A 21,286-nucleotide genomic window follows, 5' to 3' on the forward strand; every position below is an offset into this window, starting at 1 on the left:
GCATTGGCTTCTTGAGCCGCCCCGTAAATATTCCTCTTAGCTCTTTGGCATCCCCGTCTCTTCCATGCGCTTTACCTACTCTGTTTTCAAAATCAAGTTTCCAAGGCTCTTCCGACATCCGTTTTCCTCTTTTCTTCCTTTCCTATCTTTTAAGGGGCCTCCTTTTGTTTTCTTCACGTATTCTGTTCTTGATGTCCTCCCACGACGCTTCCCATCTCCTTCCGTCATGAGTGTTCAAGTGTCACACCTGCTCTTGAGATGATCTCTAAATGCAGGTGGGATAGACTCACGGTTGTATTTTGACTTTCATGGACTTGCTTCGGTTCTCTTCCGATTCAACCCCTGCTTAGATGGTTGGCCGCTGTCCTAATTTTGGGGGACAATATTGTTCTTCCCTACAGTCTCTCCCCACAGATGTAGTTCATTTGGTTCCTGTGTATTCTGTCTGGTGAGGACCACGGGTAGAGTTGCCATTATGTTGTTGGAAAAAGAGATTTACGATGAAAGAGTTCCTTTGTCTTGGAAAATTCTATCATGTGATCTCTAGCTTCATTTCACTCACCGAGGCCCAAATTTTCCCACCACTGATGCTCCTTGGTTTTCCCGGGGGCAGTTGTGGTGCAGTGGCAGCATTCTCAACATCCATGTAGGAAAACCAGGTTCAATGTCCAGTCCCGTCCAGTCATGATCTGTCCATCAGGAGAGACCCCAGGGTTCCTGTGATGCTGAATACGTTCCATCGGCATTAAGACGGACTCAGAAGATAGGTCTGACGATCCACTCCCCCAAATCAGCCTTGAGAACTGTGTGGGGTTTCCGCAGCCAATCCTGGAAAGGCACAGGGCCAGTCTGCCATGGTCCATGGGGTTGCCATGAGGACAGCACCTGTTGGTGAGCACGTAGCAACCCATGTCTTCCCAGAGCATCAGAGGGCAGCTCGAGGGCCCTTGGTGGACGCCACAGGGACTCACAATGTTTTACTCTTCTTTGGGCCACAGGTCAGATTCCCTAACTGGTCTCCCGTCGGTTGATCTCTGTTTTCAAGGATCTCCTAAGCAGCACCCAGGGTCACCCAACATCCTGAGACACCAGACACCCTGGGGACAAATGTGATCTTCTGCTGGTGGTGCCTCCCACCCACCACCTCAAACTGCTCTCTCTGCAAGAAGGACAACGTGGACACATCCCACTCACCGGGGATCAGGGGTCAGGCCTGAAGTGCTGTGAGGGGGTACTGCCAACAGTTCAACATCAGCCAAGGGAATTGAATATATACGAGGCCATTTACCTACTTTTCCAGTGAGAGAATAATCAATCATTCCATCCAGATTGAATGAGGAGATCACCATGGATCGTCTCCCATCCTTGGAGCTAGCAGAAGTATCTCAAGAGATGTTGTGTGTAGCATCCACCTTCGTTTAGACCTAAGAGCCCTAAGCTGGGCCTTATTCATACATGGAGGAGCAGGTAGCAGTGTTGGCTCAAGCCGGGGAAGCACTGAGTAAATGAGAGGAAGCCATTCCATGACGAATGGACGTTTAAATTAATTCAGAGTGAAAGAGAATGTGCCATAAGGAGATAGATATAAGCTGTAACAGGGAGTTACACCACCGCAGTGCTATTTAGTCTTACATTAAATACACACACTAAGAACAAAGTCTAAACTCAACTGCAATGGTCTGGTCTGGTAGAATTTCAGTTCTGAAAAGGAAATGTTTGCTAGTGGAACTTCCTGTCTAGGGTCTCCCGGCCACCTGGTACGGCCCTCCTCATAATAAAAGTGTACAATATGCCTCTGTCTTTGCACCTGGGTGGGAGAAATACAGGCTTTCCACTCCCATAAAGAGTCACGGTCTCAGAAACCCACAGGGGCAGCTCTACCCTGCCCTACAGGGCCACCGTGAGTCGGCAATGACTGACTGGCAGTGAGCGAGTGGGGCACCTGCGTAGCAGGCAGTGCTCGCAAATGATGAGCTAAGCGCTGGCCACGCCTCCTTTCTCTGAATGCCAATGAAGCGGATATGAGGCTAAGTTCACAAGTACTGCTATCAAATCATAGGGCCTGGCAGGTATTAAACAAAGTGATCAGAGTGTGAAGCGATTGTTTTGCGGGACATAGCCTCCGTCGAGCTCTGTCCACTCCGACGGGCAGCATGTCCATCCTTCTAACCTTTCCCCAGAGAATCAGCACGCTCCTGTTGACACCATGTCCAAAAGCCTGGCTTTCTCAGGAGACAGAACTCCCATCCCTTTTCCGTGCTCTCTGAGCTTGAGGAACGAACGGATTTCTGAAGGGGTCAGATCAAGGCCGTCAGGTAGCTAGGGTAAGGTCTTCTGACACAATTCTTCCACGACAGCCCTCGCTGCCCTTGAAGAACAAGCAGGTGCATTGCTGTGATGAACGCTTTTGGCACAACTTTCCTGGCCTTTCCTCCTTCAATGCACTTTTCAAGGAAAACTTTTTTAAAGGTTTTTTTGGGGATCCCAAGATACAGTTGCCACAACCCTCTGAGCTGACCTCTTTGCCTTGCACTTTATGGGCCAGGACATTCCCTCAGGGGCCACCAAAGTTTTGATTGGATTTTTTTTAAAGACACCCTGGCAAGGCTGAGACAAATCTGCGACTGAGAGATCTAGTCTGTAGCCAGCCCCCGATCACAGAGACATGTTTAAACATGCCTTGTTTGGAATCAGTGTGTGCATGTATGAACTGGAATCAGTAGCAATCCTTCCCAATGTATCCTTATACATGGTCTTCTCCTGCCCCCGGTAAACATGGGTCTACCTGTATTGCTGGGCATTTGCACTTTCCAGGTATTCCATATAAGTGGGAATCATACAGTATTTTGTCTGGCGAATTCTACGTAGCTTACGAGATTCATCCATGCTGTGCCACGCATCAGAATTTTGTTTCTCATGATAGCTGAATATTATTTCATTGTACAATACACTCTATTGTGTTTATCCATCCATTGGTGGACACTTGAATTATTTCCACTTGGTGGAAACAATGCTGAATAACAAATAGTGTTGCAATGAATATTGAGGCACAAGTATCTGCAGAGTCTCCGCTTTCAATTCTTAGGAAGCATATTCCTAGGTGGAAGATTACAGGGGTACAAGACAATTCTATCTTTGAGCTTTTTAAAAATAATTTTATTGGGTGTTTGTACAGCTCTTGTCACAATCCATACATCCATACATCTATCGCGTCAAGCATATTTGTACATACGTTGCCATCATCATTTTCAAAGCAATTTCTTTTAACTTGAGCCCTTAGTTTCAGTTCCTCATTTTTCCCCTCCCTCCTGTACCCTCCCTCCCTCATGAATCCTTGATCATTTAAAAATTATTATTATTTGTTCGTGTCTTCCACTGACTGATGTCTCCCTTCACACACTTTTCTGTTGTCCATCCCCCTGGGAAGGGGATTATATGTAGATCATTGTGATCTGTTCCCCCTTTCTCACCCCAACTTCCCCTTCCCCTCCTGGTATCTCTATTTTCATTATTGGTCCTGAGGGGGTTATCTGTCCTGTATTCCCTGGGTTGCGAGATCTTATCTGTGCCCATGTATATGTGCCCGTGTACATGCTCTGGTCTAGCCGGATTCGTCAGGTAGAATTGGGGCCATGATAGTGGGGAGGGGGGGGTAAGGGAGCACTCAAGAACTAGAGGAAAGATATGCTTCCTTGGTGCTCTCCTGCAGCCGGCCTGGCTCATTTCTTCCTGTGACCCTTCTCATTCGAACGTTTTGAGGACCCACCACCCCGTTCTCCACAGCGGCAGGCGCACCATCCTACACCCCCAGCAGACACACACCGGTGTGCGTATTTCCCCACATCCTTCCCAACACATCTTTCTTAGGAATTTTTAATAAAAGTCCATCCTAGTGGGTGTAAAACATATGTGTACTTAAAAAAAATTTTTTTAACCACAAATGAAATGAGGGCTCTGTCGTTGCCAGGGACAGACCAACCAGCATCCGTCTGCTTCAGCCAAAGGGAAACTTAATGGCCCATGCAACTGAAAGATCCAGAATTAGGCCTCGCCTCAGACAGAACTGAATTCGGGGCTAAAATAGTAGGTTTCCAGCACTCTCCTGTTCTCAGCTCTGCCTTGTGTTAGGTTGGCTTCAGACACAAGTTTCCTGGGACAGCAAAATGGGGGCAGTTTCAGGCCCTGTACTTTCCAGACCTGAGACTCACTCTTTCCCAGAAGCCCTTGGGAAGCCTCAAGGTATCTCATAGCTTTGACTGATCAGCTGGCCATTCCCTGAACCAATCACAGTGTCCAGGGGCATGCCAGGCATGGATTGGATAAGGCCTGATCACATGCTTTTCCTTGGGGTGTTGCCAGTTGCATTGGGATCTCCTAGACTGAGAGCAGAAGACAGTGTGGGATTCCCCAGGAAGAAAGTGGACATTAACACATAGCAATGAATTCTAAACGTATCTAACAAGCCTCTGGATGCCATGTCTAGGTGAAGTTGGCTCAGCCTTTGGCCATTGCCCCAGGATTCCCCTCTACATGTGCTTGGGACCCAGGTTGGTGTAAGTCAGGAGTGGGGAACCTTTTTCTTGCCAGAGGCCATTTGGAGATTTATAACATCATTGGCGGCCATGCTAACTCACTTGCCCCTCCTGTGATGGCTAGAACTGCTCTTTGGTGAGGTGTGTGACATGAGCTGGTACAGACGATTTCTCAGGCTTTACATGGCCCGTGAGCTAGGTGTTCCTCACCCTATGTAGGTCCTATCAGTAAAGTCGTCTTCCGCTCGAGCCCTCTGTTAACATCCACTGCTGTCACCAGCATCTTCTATCCAGGATCTGGTTGGAGACAGTTGAGGATGAGGTGGATGGGGCGTGTGGCTGCTCGCCCCCACCCGACAAAGCAATGGCTTAGCCAGGAGTCACTTACTCATGCCATTGTGGAAACCCTGCCCTAGCCATAAATCACAAGCAGAGCCTCAATCCCTGTCCTTTAACTTAAAATCCAGTCCCATCTGTCCAATACCTTGCCCGAGGAGCGTGACAACAGTCTCTGCTGGTCTTACCTCTTGGAGACTGTCTCCATGCAAGAGAGGTCACATTCGCATGGCGTCCCCTCGACAGCCGTCTGGGGTCAGGAGGAAAGTGTGAGCTGGGCCCCTCACCGCCTCCCACTGGCCACCTTGCCAATGCAAGCCTTAAAAGTCCTGGAAACATCTCTGGTTTTCCAACTCGAAGGATTCCAGCCAGGCGGTCAGAGGGTAGAAGGCCAAGTAGGAGTATGCGGAGGGCAGCTATCTCTGGGTGGGCGATTCTTCCCCTCTGGCTGCCAGGAGAGGGAATCAGGAGGAAAAGGTCTTGCAAAGAGGCTGGGAAAGAAAGTTGGTCTGGATTGGTCCTCCAGAGCGCGTCGTCACACATTCTTGTCAGGACAGGGAAAAACAAAAACAATAAAAACCAGCTGCTGCCAAGTTGATTCCTCCTCCTGGTGACCCCCACAGAGGCCAGAGTGGAACTGTGTTGTGTAGAGTTTTCAGTGGCTGAGTTTTCCAGAAGTAGATCACCAGATCTTTCTTCCCAGGCACCTCTGGGTGGATTCGAACCTCCAACCTCTCAGCCAGCAGCTGAGCATGTTGACCATTTGTCCTGCCCAGGGACTCCATGAGAACAGACACCCAGAATGGCGAGAGATGCCCAGAGAATGAGCTGACACATTGATAATTCAGCTCTAGAGGCTCACTAGCAAAGGGGGAGAGTGGGTGGGAGCAGCAAATAAGGAAACCAACCCGGGGTGATCAAATGCAAATGAGGCATGGCAGGGGGAGGAGTCACTGGCAGCAAATAGATGTCCTTGTTCTCCCTCTTCCTGCGAAGATAGCTCTGTTTCTCCATCTTGGCACCATTTCCAATGTTTGCAGGGGTCAGATCTTTGGGGAACCTTCGTTTGCTCTATACCAGCTAAAAATAGTCTAGTGAGACCAGAGAACCTTGGCTTTCTTTTGGATCTGGTTTTTGGACAAAGTTAAGAGACTCTCTTCTGAGCCTTATTTTGGTCAAGATATCGTCCAAGGGAGCGGGTGGGCTGGGAGAAGACTCTCAGGACAAACTGAAGGCACATGGCTTTAGCTTAAAGAGGGGTGCATCAGGCCTTGTGCCTGGAGGACAGGTGTGTCAGGCCTGGCCTGTGGCCCTTCCTGGCGAAAGTTCCAGCAGAGGCTTAGAAGAACTTTGAGAGATCGAGCTGTCTATTTGCTGAAGGAGTAACTCATACCTGGGATAGCAGACTAGACTCCTCAAAGATCCCAACCTTTGGATGTGTGGGGGTCTCGTCCAGCGAGACCCTCACGCGGTGACCCGGAGGGGCAGCGAACCTGGATGGAAGAAAGACACAGAGACGTGGAGCAAGACAAGTTCTGATCAAGCCCGTTTATTTCATCAAAAATCGGGGTATCTATGTACATTAAAGAGGAACTAGGAGGTATATATGCTAATGAGGCATACTGCATAACATCCAATACAATATGTATATTATAATGAAGCATAGCAACATTAGCCAGTCAGTTGTAGGTAAAAAGGCGCGCAATAGTTCTCAAAGACGTCTGCATGCAAATTAAGGTTTATGACATGCATTACCAAGTTTGCTATGCTCCTAATATGGTATGTCTGCAGTCCAATGGGCGCTCGGTATTTTAACCAATGGCAACAAGGTCAGTTATCGCAACTGCCCATGCTACTGAGCACGTAGCTTGGAATGTGGGGGCGAAGTTGGGCAGGAAACAAAGCCTTGCTGTTAGAAAGCAGCCAAGTTTCTGCTACGTGGCTGAGGCCAGGGTCTTAATGGTTATCGGCTCCCAACATGGATGAGCGGTGGCGAGTCTAACACATCAGAGCGCACATATATCTGGAAGGTTGGCGGGATATGGGGAAACAGGATGGGTGGGTGTGTGTGAAAAAGACCTGGAGGTTGATGGTAAACTTCATATGAGTCAACATACCAGGTTACAAAAAAAAGTGTGCTTTAGGTGATATCACTTGAAGGGGGGGGTTAAGATTTTGGGGGGTAAGAACTGCAGAATAGTCCCCCCAAACTCTCATTGCCATCGAGTGCCCCAGTGGGTCTTTGAGACTGTGACCATGGGTATAGAAAGCCTCATCTTCTTCCTGAGGAGCAGCTGGTGGTTTTGAACTGCTGACCTTGTAATTAGCAGCCCAACTCACAACCCACTACGCCATCAGGGCTCCCTTGAAGAAAAATCCTAGGTGATCTAGAACACTGAGGACCAGAGAAGAACTCCTCTTGCTGGACTGTTTGCCGGCTTGTCTCACCTGGAAAACCACAGCACTGCCTTTAGAAGAGAGACGAACAGAAGTGGAACACATTTGGAAAGAGGCAGGAGGAGGGTGTGAGAGGTTTGAAAGTCTGTCACCTGAGGATCATGTAGAAGAAAAGCAGACACTACAGCCCAGGGGAGAGGAGGGAGAAGTCTCTAGGCTCCTAGAAGCAGTTATGTAGAAGAGCTTTGCCTCTGTAGTCCACAAAGACAGCACAAAGAACAACTGAAAACACACTGAAAACCACAAACCTCACTGCCATGGAGTCGGTGCCACTCATAGAGGCACCCTGTGAGTTTCTGAGACTAACTCTTTACAGGAGTAGAAAGTCTCCTTTTTCTCCCTTGGAGCTGGCTGGTGGTTTGAAGGGCTGACCTTGTGAATCTTGGCCCAATGAGGAACCACTATGTCACCAGGGCTCTCAATGAACAACCAGTGCAGGCTAAGCCAGAGAGCTGCCACTGAGCCAACTTCAAGTGGACCTCACAGACAGCAGAACCAAATGCTGCCTGGTCTTGCGTTGTTCTCAGGCTTTCATGTTCGAGTCTGCTGTTATGGATTCTGTGCTCAATCCATCTCATAGACTCCGTGAGGTTCCACTTCCTGTCCTCTGCAGGCCTGGATGCCAAATATGTCCACCCACCCTTCCTTCTCCCTTGTCCTCTTTGCCTCGGTACTTCGCCAGATGTGAGATCCTCCTTCCAGCAAGTGCTTCCTCCTGAGGAGGCCGTCCAAAGTAAGTGAGTCTAACCGTGTCCTGATGTGATCCATTGGGTTTTCATTGGCCGATGTTCAGAATCATGTTATGAGGAATACACACACACCAGCAGCGCTGGGGAAGCAGATCTCAAAGGAGCCTCAAGCTCTAGCAACAGGATCCACAGGTTGGCCTGGCCCACAGGCAGTGTAGCTCACAGGTTGAGGCAGAAAACTAGCTACAGCAGCAGCATGCCAGTCTGATCACTGGAGAGCAAGAGAGGGGAGGCGGCCCTTGCAGAGCCATTTATCTCTTTGTCCTACAACCAAACTGACCTGATTGGTCCCACATGTTCCTATTGGTCAGACTGGCACAATAAACCTAACGATCACAGGGGTGGACTGGTAGTGTGGGGAAGTTGGTAGCAGGAAGTTTCTGGGTTCTGGCCCCTGATTCCAGAATTCTCAATGTCCTGGGTCGGATGACAAACCTTCCAATTTCTGAAGTCATCAGTCTGACAAGGGTGTCCCCTACTGAATTTTCAAGACTCAGGCCAAGCCGTGTCTCCCCGGGAAGCATTGTTTCCCTGGGAAGCAATGCCTGGCTTCTCACTTCCCCCTGAACATTCTGACCACAAAGCCAAGCAGAATTGAGGGTCAATCTCTAAACATTTCCTACATGAATCCTGGTCTCTGAGGGCAGAGGACAGGTCTGAGTCTCTGTACCTGCCCACTGTTCAACTCCATTTGGGGGAGACAGTTGTTGCTAACTGCTGTCAAGTCAGCCCCAACACGTGGGAACCCCATGCAAAACTTCACAAAATACTGCCCAGTCCTATGCCACCACTGTGCTTCGTTGCTGTGAGCCATCGGACTTCCAGTGGCTGGTTTTTCAGCAGTGGATTGCCAGGCCTTTCTTCCTTGTCCCTCTTAACCTGGAAGCTCAGCTGGAGCCTATTCAGCACCATAGCAACAAGGAAGACAGCGCTGTCAGACAGTGGTGGTGATGCCAGAGGCTCATTGGCTGGGGATTGAATTGAGGTTCTCTCCCCTGGAAGGCAAGGAGGGAACCCCCTAAGAGGTTGGATTCACTTTCAACTTGTCTCTCACAGGACCCTTCATGAAGTGGGGATCCAGAAGGCCATATCCATAGAGTTAGCATTCATCCAGGCAGCGCCATCTCACAAATGCCTCACGTCCATGATTGACAGAATAAAACCTGTCCACAGGGTTCGTCACGGTTTTTTATTTTAATTAAAAATGAAAAATAGGAGATTTTCATGAAAAACAAATCTGATTTCTGATCTCTTAAAAAAGTGGCTAAAACTGAGAGGTAGCTGACCCCTTTAGAGAGGCCTCCCATTATTGTTCACTGTGGACCCCACGCAGACAGGTCTTTTCCTTTGGGAGACGGCCTGTTCCCAAGGTGGGGCTTATTTCTTGACCTACTGTGGGGTTTGCGCCTCCAGTCCCTGGACTGTCCCTCCCCAGGGAGCAAACAAATCCCAAGGCCCATTGTGGGTTCAGGACCTCCCGTGGGTCTGCTGGTAGCAGCCTGTCCCCAGGCCTTGTTTGCAGGGAGAACTCAACAGGCAGGTGTGTGCCCCCGCAGAGCACCACGCCAGGCTGAGCCCAGACGGCCCCGCACCTGCTCCCCCACGTGTTATTCTCCTGGCCGAGGTTAGCTGTCTGGGGAGACCACCCATTCAAAGGTCTGGCCCACTTCTCTCAGACTTCCTTTCAAAGATGGGTCAGCCTGGTGCAGTGAACTGAAGTTGCCCACGCTCTTGGGGCAGTAGGGACTGTGCCGGGGTCCCGCTTCCTGCCCTCTGCAGGCCCGGATTTCAAAGCTCTGTTCACCCTTCCTTCTCTGGCCTGCCTCCCGCCCACCTCTCCTCCCCAACATTCTTTGCTTCTTGTTTCTAGTGCAGAAAACATCTGTGAGAGTAAATGGCTGAGATGAAAGGTCTTAGCAAAGGGCGAGTTCTCTTTGCCTGGAAGGCGGTCAGATGAAGACTTTAGCCTCGCCCTCACCTTCCCCAGCGGGGTTCCCCCCCCACACCTCCCAGGGAGGAGAGAAAGGGGATATGAGCAAAGACCACCAGAAGGTGGCCCATCCAGCCCCGGTGCCCAGGCAGGGGAGTCTGTTTTTCCAGCAGAACAGGCTAGCCTAGAGAAAAATAGAACCTGCATGCAGGGTGGGGGAGTCCAGTTTGCAGTTTCTGCAGCTGGTTGGGCCAGTGTCCTTTGGCCCGAGAAGCCTCTGCGCCCATCTCTCCCACTGTTGTCCATCCTCTGCCCTCCCTTCAGGCTCTGGCTCTGGGCTCGGAGGCAGGGAAGAGACAGGAGCCCACCCTCGCCCCTCACCAGCCTTCCTTCCCATGTGACGACAGCCCGTGCACCAAATCCTTTCTCTTCTCAAAGCGGCTGCGTGGAGGTGGCCAACCCAGTAAGTTCTCTGCCCCTCTGTTTTCCTGCCTGTGAAATGGGCCAGCAGACCGAAGAAGAATGGGTGCATTTGAGTCACGGTGCCGGCGAAGACTACTGAAAGCACATGGTCTGCTACGAGGACATGCTCTCTATTGGAAGAGATCCAGCCTTAGAGGCGAGGAGGGTGAGACGTTGCCTGTTGTCAGGAGAGACCAGGCCCTGGAGAAGGACGTCATGCTCGGCCAAGTATTAGGGCGGCGAAAGAGAGGAAGGTTCTCAAGGAGCTGGCTTGACAGGGTGGGCCCACGCATAGGAACAATGGCGAGGACAGCACAGGGCGGCGCAGTGCTTAGTTCTGTAGTGCAGAGCCCCTCTGGGGCAGAAGTGACTCCATGGCATCTCACAACAATAGCCAAAGGGGACAACCCTTACTTCACAGAGTGGCAGCTAGGGCAAAATGATGTGTCAACGCCCCCCAACTGGGCACGTAGTAAGGACATAGTGGGGGGGGGAGTGATGGTGGTGGTGATGATGACATCTGATAGGCTGATGCGGGGGGGGGGGGAGGTGAGAGCGGATCCTGAGTCTCCACGTGATTTGTACATCCCATCTGCCTCTCGGAACCTCTGTCTCCCCTCGGTTGATGACCCAAGCTCTTCTTCCCTCCCTCTTCTTTGTCAGGTGATGGTGATTAAGCTCAGGGTGTCAGTGGTGAGGGATGATGTGGAAAGCAAGGTCCATCACCCTTGGCCCCGTGAGGCGGTTTGCTTACTTCACGTCTGTTGATTCTCCCGCATTTGCCAGTTCTCCCCCAGGGCAGGGAGGCCAGTGACCGCCCCCCCCAATCCATATGTTGAAATCCTAACCACTGTCCTAGAGAACATGACCTTGTTTAGAGATAAGGCCTTTGACGATGCTATCAATGAGTTAGCACCAAGCCATATCCTACTTGAGTGGTGTCCTTAGAACAGAGGAGAAGAGACAGAGACTCGGGGATGCTGCTGCTGCAGGCCAAGGGGCCCCTGAGCCACCTGAGGTTCCAGAGATGCAGAGACAGAGTCTCTCTCGGGAGTGCTCGCTGGAATTAACCCAGCAGCACTCGGCACTTTGCCCTGTGGCCTTCAGCCTCCGGAACTATGCAGGCCTGGATTCCCATTCTCCTAAGCCACCCACGTTGTGGTCCTTCGTTCAGGTAGCCCTGTAGCTTTGTCATCTAGATGCACCCCGGGAACCCTGGCCAGGCAGCCCATCCACAGGGGCTGGGGCTGAGTGCCATGCGCTGGGCTGTTGGGTCCCTCAGATTCCTAATCCAGGGGGTGACCACTGACACGGCATATCCCCCAGAACAAAGGTAAAGGACGGACATGGCTGCACCCAGAAAACTGCATGGGCCTCTCTGCTCACCCCTTCGCAGCTGCTCACTGGATCCAGAAGCTCCCTTCTCTTCATGTTGTCTGCCATTCCTCCTGTTGGGTGCTGCAAGAGCTATGGGATAGTTGGGGTGGGGGGCAGATCTTAGGAGGCCATCAGCCCCCAGGACCATGGCAAGGCAGTTGTCACTTGAGGTCTGGGGCAGATAAGCTTTGGTTCAGGTACAGGAAGTAGAAAGTTGACAGTATGGCCCAGGGTCAGAATCTCCCCTCTGCTCAATCATCTCCAGGCCTTGGGAGCATTTGCTTCTAGAAGATGATGCTGGCAGACAGGAGACAAGACCCAAGCCCAGACACCCATCTGGCGGTTCTCCCTCTTTGGAGAAGTACAAGCCTCACAGGAGAAAGGCTGCATTTCCTTTTCCCAAACTCAGAAGCCTGATGCCTCCCCCAGACTGATCTTTGCAGAGGAAGGGGCCGGAGACGAGCCTTGGCTGAGGAGTGGGGCAGGATGAGCCACGAGCACATCTCTGTGGTCATGATGAGCTGGGCCCCGAGGGCTTGGTCAGGTTTGCCAGACTCCCACACTATTCTTATTCTACCGAGTATGTGATAGTGGAGACATTGGGTTCTGGGAAGCATGAACTGGAGGACTGTGGTTTCATATCCTTAGTGTTCCTTGCCCACTAGACCTCGCAAGATGAACACCACTGGCTACAAACCTGGCTTATCTATCAGGAGTCCAGCCACAATGCTCCTTGGAGGCAAGCGTGGAGAGACCTTGTCTCACATACTTTGGACATGCTGTCAGGTGAAACCCGTCCCTGGAGAAGGACATCATGCTTGGTAAATAGAGGGGCAGTGACAAAGCGAAAGCCCTTGATGAGCTGGATTGACACAGTGGCTGCACCAATGGGCTTAAATATAAGACCCTAAGAGCAATGGTGAGGATGGCACAGAACCAGGCAGTGGGTCGTTCCGTTGCGCATGGGGTCGAGATGAATCAGAGCCGACTCAATGTCACCCAACAGCAACCCAGCCCCACACGGCTCCTTAACCCCAATTAAAATTAAAGAGCCATTTCCATAGTTGCACCAGATACATATCAGTGCAATAGCCACGGGTGGCAAATCACTATGTGACCCAGCAATTCGACTGGATCTGTGCTTGAAAGCAGGGATTCAAACATGTGCACCCATGTTGACCTCAGCCCCAGTCACAGTGACCATAAGGTAGAACCAACCCAAATGTCCATCAGCAGAGGAATGGATCCACAAAAGGTGGTGCATACATACAGCAGAATAGTATTTGGCCATAAAGAGAAACAAAGTCCTGATACGTGCCACAAACCTTATAAACAATATGCTGAGTGAAAAAAGTCAGACGCGAGAGGACAAATATTGTCTGATCCCACTTAAGTGAATGAAATATCCAGGCTGGAACAATGCACAGAGATGAAAGAAGCAGGGTAGTGGGCCCTTGTGCAGGGCATCGGCAACTATCAACAGTAACATAGGAAGCACACACAGCAGAAGACAAGGTAGATGACTGGGACCTATGAAAAATAAGATATGTTCTATCAAGAGACTTCATCAACAGAGTAAAATGAGAACCCATGCACTGGAAAAAATATCTCCAACAATAACCCAAGGGAGTAGTGTCTCATATCTAGAGACCACTGTGAGACCTCAATAAGAAAAGAAAACCATAATCCAGTTAAAGAGTGGGTAAAGGATATGAACAGACTAGTTTACTGACAATGACATTCCAATGGCCAACAAACACATGAAAAAAAATGGTGATGCTCACTCATCATTGGGAGATGCAACTCAAAACAATGATGAAATAGCACTTAACAGTGACATTGACGGCCCAATTAGAAAACAACAACAACAACAGGAATCAACAAATATAGGACAGGAAGTGGAAGGATTGGACCCCTCCTACACGGCTGGTGGGTCTGTGAATGGGTACAGAGTCTGTGAATGGGTACAACCTCTGTGGAAAGCGACATAGGGCCACCTCAAACAACTGGGAAGAGAAATCCCGGCAACCCAGCAATACCTCTGCTCACTATATGCCCTGAAGAAGTAAGAGACGTAACACGAACAGATGCATGCTTCCCCTGTTCAAGTCAGCATCTTCCCAATAGCAAGAAGTTACAAACAGCCTCCAAGCCCATCCCTGGGAGAATGGACAGAGGACCTCTGGTACACATGCGCTGTGCGTGGACTGCCGGGCATCACTAAAACACAGGATGAAACCACGAAGCACCTCATGACACGGATGGACCTCATGACACTGGAGAACATTATGCTGAGCCACGTGAGACAATCACAAAAGGACACACATCGTATGAGGCCACGGCGATAAGCTTGAGGATCAACACTAAGACAAAGGTTGGCATACCCCTGGGAACCGACTTTCAGGGAGGACGCCGGAGGGCGGATGAAGCAATGGGCTGCAAGGTTGACAAGGACAGACTTGGGAGTGAGGTAGGAAGGAAGCCACGAAGAGGGAGGTGGGATGGGATAGAATATGGCGGGTTGATGAGTGATTTGAACTATTGAATTCAGAGCTGATTGCCTGAAATGTAAACTCCCCCATAATAATAAACATTTTAAAAGAATATAGAAAAATAATGTTTGGAAGTGGATTGTGGTAGTAAATGTACAATTTTGCTGGACGTGATTGAACTGTGGAATATTTGATATATGTTATTAATCCCAGTTAATTGAATTTTAAAAAGGCAGATTAGTGATTACTGGGTGGCAGCTGGGAGACGGAAATCGGGAGTTAGTACTTATGGAGTGCTGAGTTTCTCCTTGGGATGATGAGAGAAAGTTCGTTATTGTTGCGTGCCATCAAGTTGGCTCCAACCCATAGCAACCTCATACAACGGAACGCAACACTGCACAGTCCTGCGCCATCCCCACCACTGTTCCTCTACCGGAGCGCATTGACGTAGCCACCGTGCCAACCCATCTCATCAAGGGCCTTTCTCTTTTTGGCAAACGTGATGTCCACTTGACCAAACATGATGTCCTTCTCCGGGGACTGGTCTCACCTGACAACATGTCTAACGTATGTGAGACGATGTCTTGCCATCTTTGCTTCCAAGGAGCGTTCTGGTCTTACTTCTAACAAGATAGACGTCCTTTTAGCGGTCCGTGGTACTTCCAACATTCTTCTCCAACACCACACTTCAATTGTGTCGATTTTTCTATGGGTTTCCTTATTCAATGTCCAACTTTCGCGTGCACATGGGGAAGTGGAGAGCACCATGGCTTGGGGGAGGCGCACCTCAGTCCTCAATGTAACATCCTTGCTCTTCCGTACTCTAAAGAGGGCTCGTGCCGCAGATTGACCTAATGCTGTACATCTTTGATCTCCTGCCTGCTGCTTCCATGGGCATTTTCAAGTAAGACAGGTTCTTTGACCACTTCAACCTTTTCTCCGTTTAACATGATGTTACCTATTGGTCCAGTTGTGAGGATTTCGGTCTTCTTTACACTGAGTTGTAATCCATACTGAAAGTTACAATCCTTAAGCTTCATCAGCAAGGCCTTCATTTCCTGCTCACTTCCTGCAAGCCAGGTGTGTCATCTGCACATCGCAGGTTGTTAATAAGCCTTCCTCCTCTCCTGATGCCACACTCTTCTTCATATCATCCAGCTTCTCTGATGATTTGGGCAGTATGCAGATTTAACAAGTATGGTGAGCGGATCCAACCCTGACACACACTTTTCCTGATTTTAAACCGTGCAGCGTTTCCTTGTTCTGTTTGCACAACTGCCTCTTGATTCGATACAAGTTCATAATGAGCACTGCAGAGTGTTCTGGAATTCCCATGCTTCTCAAGGCTGTCCGCAGTTTATTATGTTCCTCCCAGTCAATAAAACACAAGCAAGCATCTTTCTGGTATTCTCTGCTTTGAGCCAAAAATCCATCTGACATCCGCAATGATATCCCTTGTTCCATGTGCTCTTCTGGATCCGGCCTGAACCTCTGGCAGCTCCCTGTCAATGCACTGCGGCAACTGTCATTGGATGATCTTCAGCAAAGATTTTACTTGTGTGTAATATCAGTGATATCATTCTATAATTTGAGCATTCTGTTGGGTCATCTCTCTTTGGAAAGGGCACAAATATGAATCTCTTCCAGTCAGTTGGTCAAGTAGCTGTCTTCCAAGAAAGCTTAGGGAGTGGACAGCGGCCATTGCACAGCACAGTAAATGTAATTCATGTCACGGAATTGCACACATCAAAGACTCAAAGTGGAATATTTTTGTTATCTGTATATTTTGCCAAAATTATATAAAAAACAATAATAAGCCAGATGTGACTCGTGGCTTCACAGTGGACAGAGAAGATCGGGAATGGTCCATCTCCTCACACGTTCCATTATGTAGCACTGCATGGAAACTTTACTGACTCTCTCTTCTTTCTTAAATGTGTGTTTCAACTACTGTATTCCGCTATAAGCTCATCTACTCGATGCCCCTACCTCTCCTTCAGACAGGGTGCTAATTATTCATGCCACTTTGTGAATGGGAGCAGAAAAAGTCAGGGAGACAAGGAGGCTCAGAGCCAGGAACACAGCCTCTGTCCTTCTGACCCCTCTGCACCTTCATCACTGCATCTGGGCAAAGTCAGGACCCAGCTGGGCCTGCAGGGTTGGAGACTCGGGGAGCGAGACTCACTCATTTACTTACCCACCCAGCCACCCACCCCCTCACCCACTGAGACAGGCTTGAAGGTCACAGTGCCAGCCCGCAGTTGCCCTTTCAATCACCCGGCCCTCTAACTAGGACCCTGTGAGCAGGTTTTGTGCAAGAGCCAGAAAAAGGGGCTCTGTCTGGAAGCCAGCGAACTGCTCTGAACTCAGGCACAGAGGCCAGCACTGTGCATGTCGCCCTGAGAGCTCGGGCAGGGGGAGGGCTGTTCCAGCTTCACACGTCAATCTCCTGTTTGATCGTGATGTGTGTGTGTGTGTGTGTGTGTGTGTGAGAGAGAGAGAGAGAGAGAGAGAGAGAGAGAGAGAGAGAGAGAGAGAGAGAGAGAGAGAGAGAGAGGCCTTACCCCAGTTACTCCACCAGGAAGAAGAGGGAAGAAGAATCTTAGAATAAGAGAAAGGTTGCCTACTGTACAGATGATTTTGTACAGAGTCTGCTCCTCATAGCAGCCCTGGGAGGCAGGTAGAGCACCGACGACCATCCCGTTGGCAAGGAAGATGACAGGGACACAGCGAGAGACTTGCCCCAGATTACCCAACTAGACAGTGGCTGAGAAGAGTTTTTCTGAAAGCAGGCTGTTGGTCTATCCTTGGGCCCACCCTGCTGGAGTGTCCCTCAAACCATGTGGTCCACCCTTGCCTCTGTTGGAGCATCGTTGACCAGGGCTTCCGGAGGGCAGAGACCTTGTCCTGGTCTTGCTGAAAGCCAGGCCTTCGATGAGGCCTGCTACATAGCGGGCCCTAGACAGATATGGAGTGGATGGGTGATAAGCCTGGTGTTGAATGTGGGCAGAGTGCTGTCCTGTAGGGACGGTCCTGTCACTTAACTCCTTTCTGCTGTGATCAGATGGCCGAGCTGGGGGAAGCGATGGCCTGAGCCCATCTTCCTCCAGCCACGAGGATCAGAGAGCAGAGCCGTGACTAAAAGCCGAGATGAGCCCTACCCATCACAATGCTGCTGAGAATTGAGGATGGTGAGGCGTTGTCTCCCCTATTTTGGACCCGTTCTCGGGAGAGCCAATCCCTGAAGAAAGACATTCTGTCTGGTAAACTAGAAGTCCGAGAAACAGAGGCAGAGCCTTAAGGTGCTGGTGTGGGACCAGCCGGTGCTTAATTCTGCCCCCTACAAGTTGGAGCTGATGTGCTGGCCCTTAACAACCTCAGGTCCCAGTGGAGCAATGGATGCTTCCCCAAGGCCCCGATCCTAGGGACAGTCTCCTAGTGCTCACTCCTCCCCTTGACCTGGGCGCCGCCACCCAGAGCCCGTGCAGGGGCTGACTTCCGGAGTGTGTGGGGTACCTGCAGGCCAGCTGGGCGGGGACTGGGTAACCAGAGCGAGAGGTGTGTGTCAGAGGGAACTGGGCTGCACAGGAAGACCTGAGCCAGGATGAAATACATCTGCCCATCTCCCCCCCCTGCTCGCCTGCCCTCTCCCCCGACCTGCACAGGTTTGCAATTCATCCGCCGTCCTCAGATGCTGTTTGGCTATCAGATGATGAAAATGGAGATTTGTCTTGAAGAAAGAAAGAAGTAGCTCACTTCACCCCTTTCTAGTCCATTTGAGCTCCCTCCCTCCCCCATCACCATGTGTTCCTGAAACCTGGGGCTGCGCCAAGCCCTAAATGTGCTGGAAAGTACATCCCCGAGCAGCTGGGAACCTGCTCAGGCTGCCGGGGCCGGGGGTGAAGCAGAAACCAAGAGATAGCTGCCTAACAATGCAGCCCCTTGTTCCCGTGTTGAGAGAGAGCTCACCATTCACGCAGAGGCTCCTGGGAGTGAAGGGCTGTGAGCAATACAGTGCTCTCTCACATCCTTAAAGGCTCACACTCAGACACCCATGTTCACGCGCACTCATGGACATTCCCGCCCACCCCAGGGTGCTCACATTCACACTCAAAGAACCATTCCCACACAAACCCACACAGCCTACTGTAGGCCCACCCTCACACTCCTACACACACCTGCAGGCGCACCCTGCAGCCCCGGCACAGTGCTACCCAGCAGGCCGGGGACCATAGTGACTGGCCAGCTGGGCTAGCTTCTTTCTGTCTCTCTGCCTCTGTCTCTCGCACATGCTCTTACCCCCAGCCTCCCCCCTTTCCCTCGCTGCTCTCTAACCTCGCCGAGGAGGCAGGGAAGGGAGCTGCATGGGAGGGTTTCCATGAAGCCACAGGGAACAGGAATGTTCCAAGACTTCTCGGGTTGAGTGTGGGATGTTGACGGATGGAGAGACGCACAGTTAAGGGAGTGTTTTGGGAGCCTGACAAAGTTTTGGGAAGCTGGTTTGCAGGAACCAGACATTCTGAAAAAAACGAATTTGCAGCCAAGTCTCAAAGCAGCCCTGGTCATAGACTTGGCAGCTGCTCAAGGCCAGGCTGGAGTCAGGGGGCCTTCCCATCAGGCCTGATTACAGCCACTCTGAAGCCTGGCCAGCTGCAGGCATGTTGTGGTGCCAAGTACCTGCAGGGCTCCCCACCACACACAGACACTGCCCTAATCAGGCCTACCATATCCTAAAGAGAGGGGGGCACTCTCCTCCGATCGTGGATGGGCAAGCCGAGGTGCAGTGTTCCTTGACCGCCAGGGCCTGGCACGACCACCTGGAGGCTCAGAGTTCTAACCCAGTCCCTCAGAGTTGGGCTCTTTCCAAGGTCCCTGGGTGGTGCAAATAGCTCGCTGTCAGCCACTAACGGAAAGGTTGTCGGTTCAAACCCGCTCAGGGGTGGTGCAGAAGCCAGGTCTGGTGGTCTGCTTCCACAGAGGTCACCCGCTCGGGAACCCCATGGAGTTCATTTGTATTCCTCACGCACAGCATTGCCACGAGGGAGAAGCAGTTTGATGAGAGCAAGCGAGATTTGGTCTTTCAGGCTCTTTCCCCCAGATGCGTTCGAGGAGACTCACGTAAAGGTGTGCCAAGAGGAAGCATTGCCATCAGCAGTCTGGGGTAAACCTACCCCGCAGCCCGTGGGCCACCTTCTTCCCCTGCCAGGTGGCCAGAATGCTTCCAGGACAGACAGAGGCGTCAAGCCCAAGACTGATCCTTCCCGCAAGACTCTGGCAGCTCTGAAGCACGGGGTCACCTTCAACTCTGCTCTCTCCCTTGGTCCCCCCATTCAGTATGCTAGAGCGCTCGAATCCTGCCACCTTTGTTCCCTGCCCCACCTTCGGTGCCTGGCAGCATCTTACAGCATCGCAGTCCCACAGGGCTCTTCCTGCCCAGGGCCAATCTGAATCCAGCCTCATCTCCTGTTGCTCCTCCTCAGGCCCCAGGCCCACCCCTGCCAGGCACAGTGAACTGTTTTGTGGCACCTGGTACCTTTGCACATGCCATTCCCTCGGCCTAGAATATCCTCCTCTGCCCCATCCCCCAACCTTGTTGCCACCTGGAAAATTGTATTCAGAATGTAGCTCAAATCCTCTGAGTTCACGCATAATCTTGTGTTCATGCTTCCACTATACAGCTTTTTTGGTGGGGGGGTGTTATAATTTCTTATTGTAAACAGGATTTAAAAAAATCATTTTATTGGGGCTCACACAACTCTTATCATCATCCATGAAGACATTCGTGGTGTCAAGTATAGTTGTATATTCGTTGCCCTCATCATTCTCAAAACATTTGCTCTCCACGTAGGCCCTTGGCATCAGCGCCTCATTTCCCCCCCTCCCTCTCCACTCCCTCTCTCTCATGAACCCTTGATAATTTATAAATTATGATTTTGTCATATCTTACACTGTCCGATGTCTCCCTTCACCCACTTTTCTGTTGTCCGTCCTCCAGGGAGGAGGTTATATGCAGATCCCTGCAATCGGTTCTCCCTTCTCACCACCCCCTCCCTCCACCCTCCCGGTATCGCCATTTTCACCACTGGTCCTGAAGGGATCATCTGTCCTGGATTCCCTGTGTTTCCAGTTGCTATCTGTACCAGTGTGCATCCTGTGGTCTAGCCGGATTTGTAAGGTAGAATTGGGATCATGATAGTGGGGAGGGGGAAGGGAGGTAACTTTTTTTTTAAGTGTGAGGATCGGTTACATATTTATCCATCCTACCAGGCCACTGATTTAAGCTGAGGGTAACGTTGACGCCCCAGGGCATGTCTAGTAGCTGTGGGGGCAGAGTAGCTATGTGTCGGGCTGCCAAGTGCAAATCTAGCCATTGGAAACCTCCAGTTGCTGATAGGGAGCCGCCGTGATCAGCTACAGCCTCAGAAAGTCACTGGGCGGTTCTGCCCTGGCGGGTAGGGTCACTATGAGTCAGCATGCACACCATGACAGTGAGTTAGGTTGTTTGTTTGTTTTATTGAGGGGACATCTGAACGTGTTGTGAGACATTGTCCCAGCTTAGATCGTGTGTGCACTGCTGGTATCGAGGGAGTTAGAGGTCAGGGATGCTTTTAAACATCTTAGAAAACACGGGACAGTCCCCAGGACGAAGACCTATCGTGCCCCAAGTGCCAGGCGCCTTGAGCCTGAGCAGCCCTGAGCTAGGCTCTGCCTCCCTCGAGGCGGAGGTTTTATGTGTTGTGTAACTCCGGTGCTGGCGGACGGAACAGGTCCTCAATAGCCACGTTTTCTGGTCTTTCGAATAAATGAAGGAACAAACTATTATTAGCTGTCGTTTCCATGTCGCTGGGTCCCTTTAAGATTGCCAAGTTAGAACTTCAGAAAGCGGATGGGGGCTAGACTGCTGGAGTGAGGGATGCACGTGAGCCATGCAGGCGTGGCACCCGCAGGACC

Source organism: Tenrec ecaudatus, chromosome 14, assembly GCF_050624435.1.
Source record: "Tenrec ecaudatus isolate mTenEca1 chromosome 14, mTenEca1.hap1, whole genome shotgun sequence".
Taxonomy (NCBI): domain Eukaryota; kingdom Metazoa; phylum Chordata; class Mammalia; order Afrosoricida; family Tenrecidae; genus Tenrec; species Tenrec ecaudatus.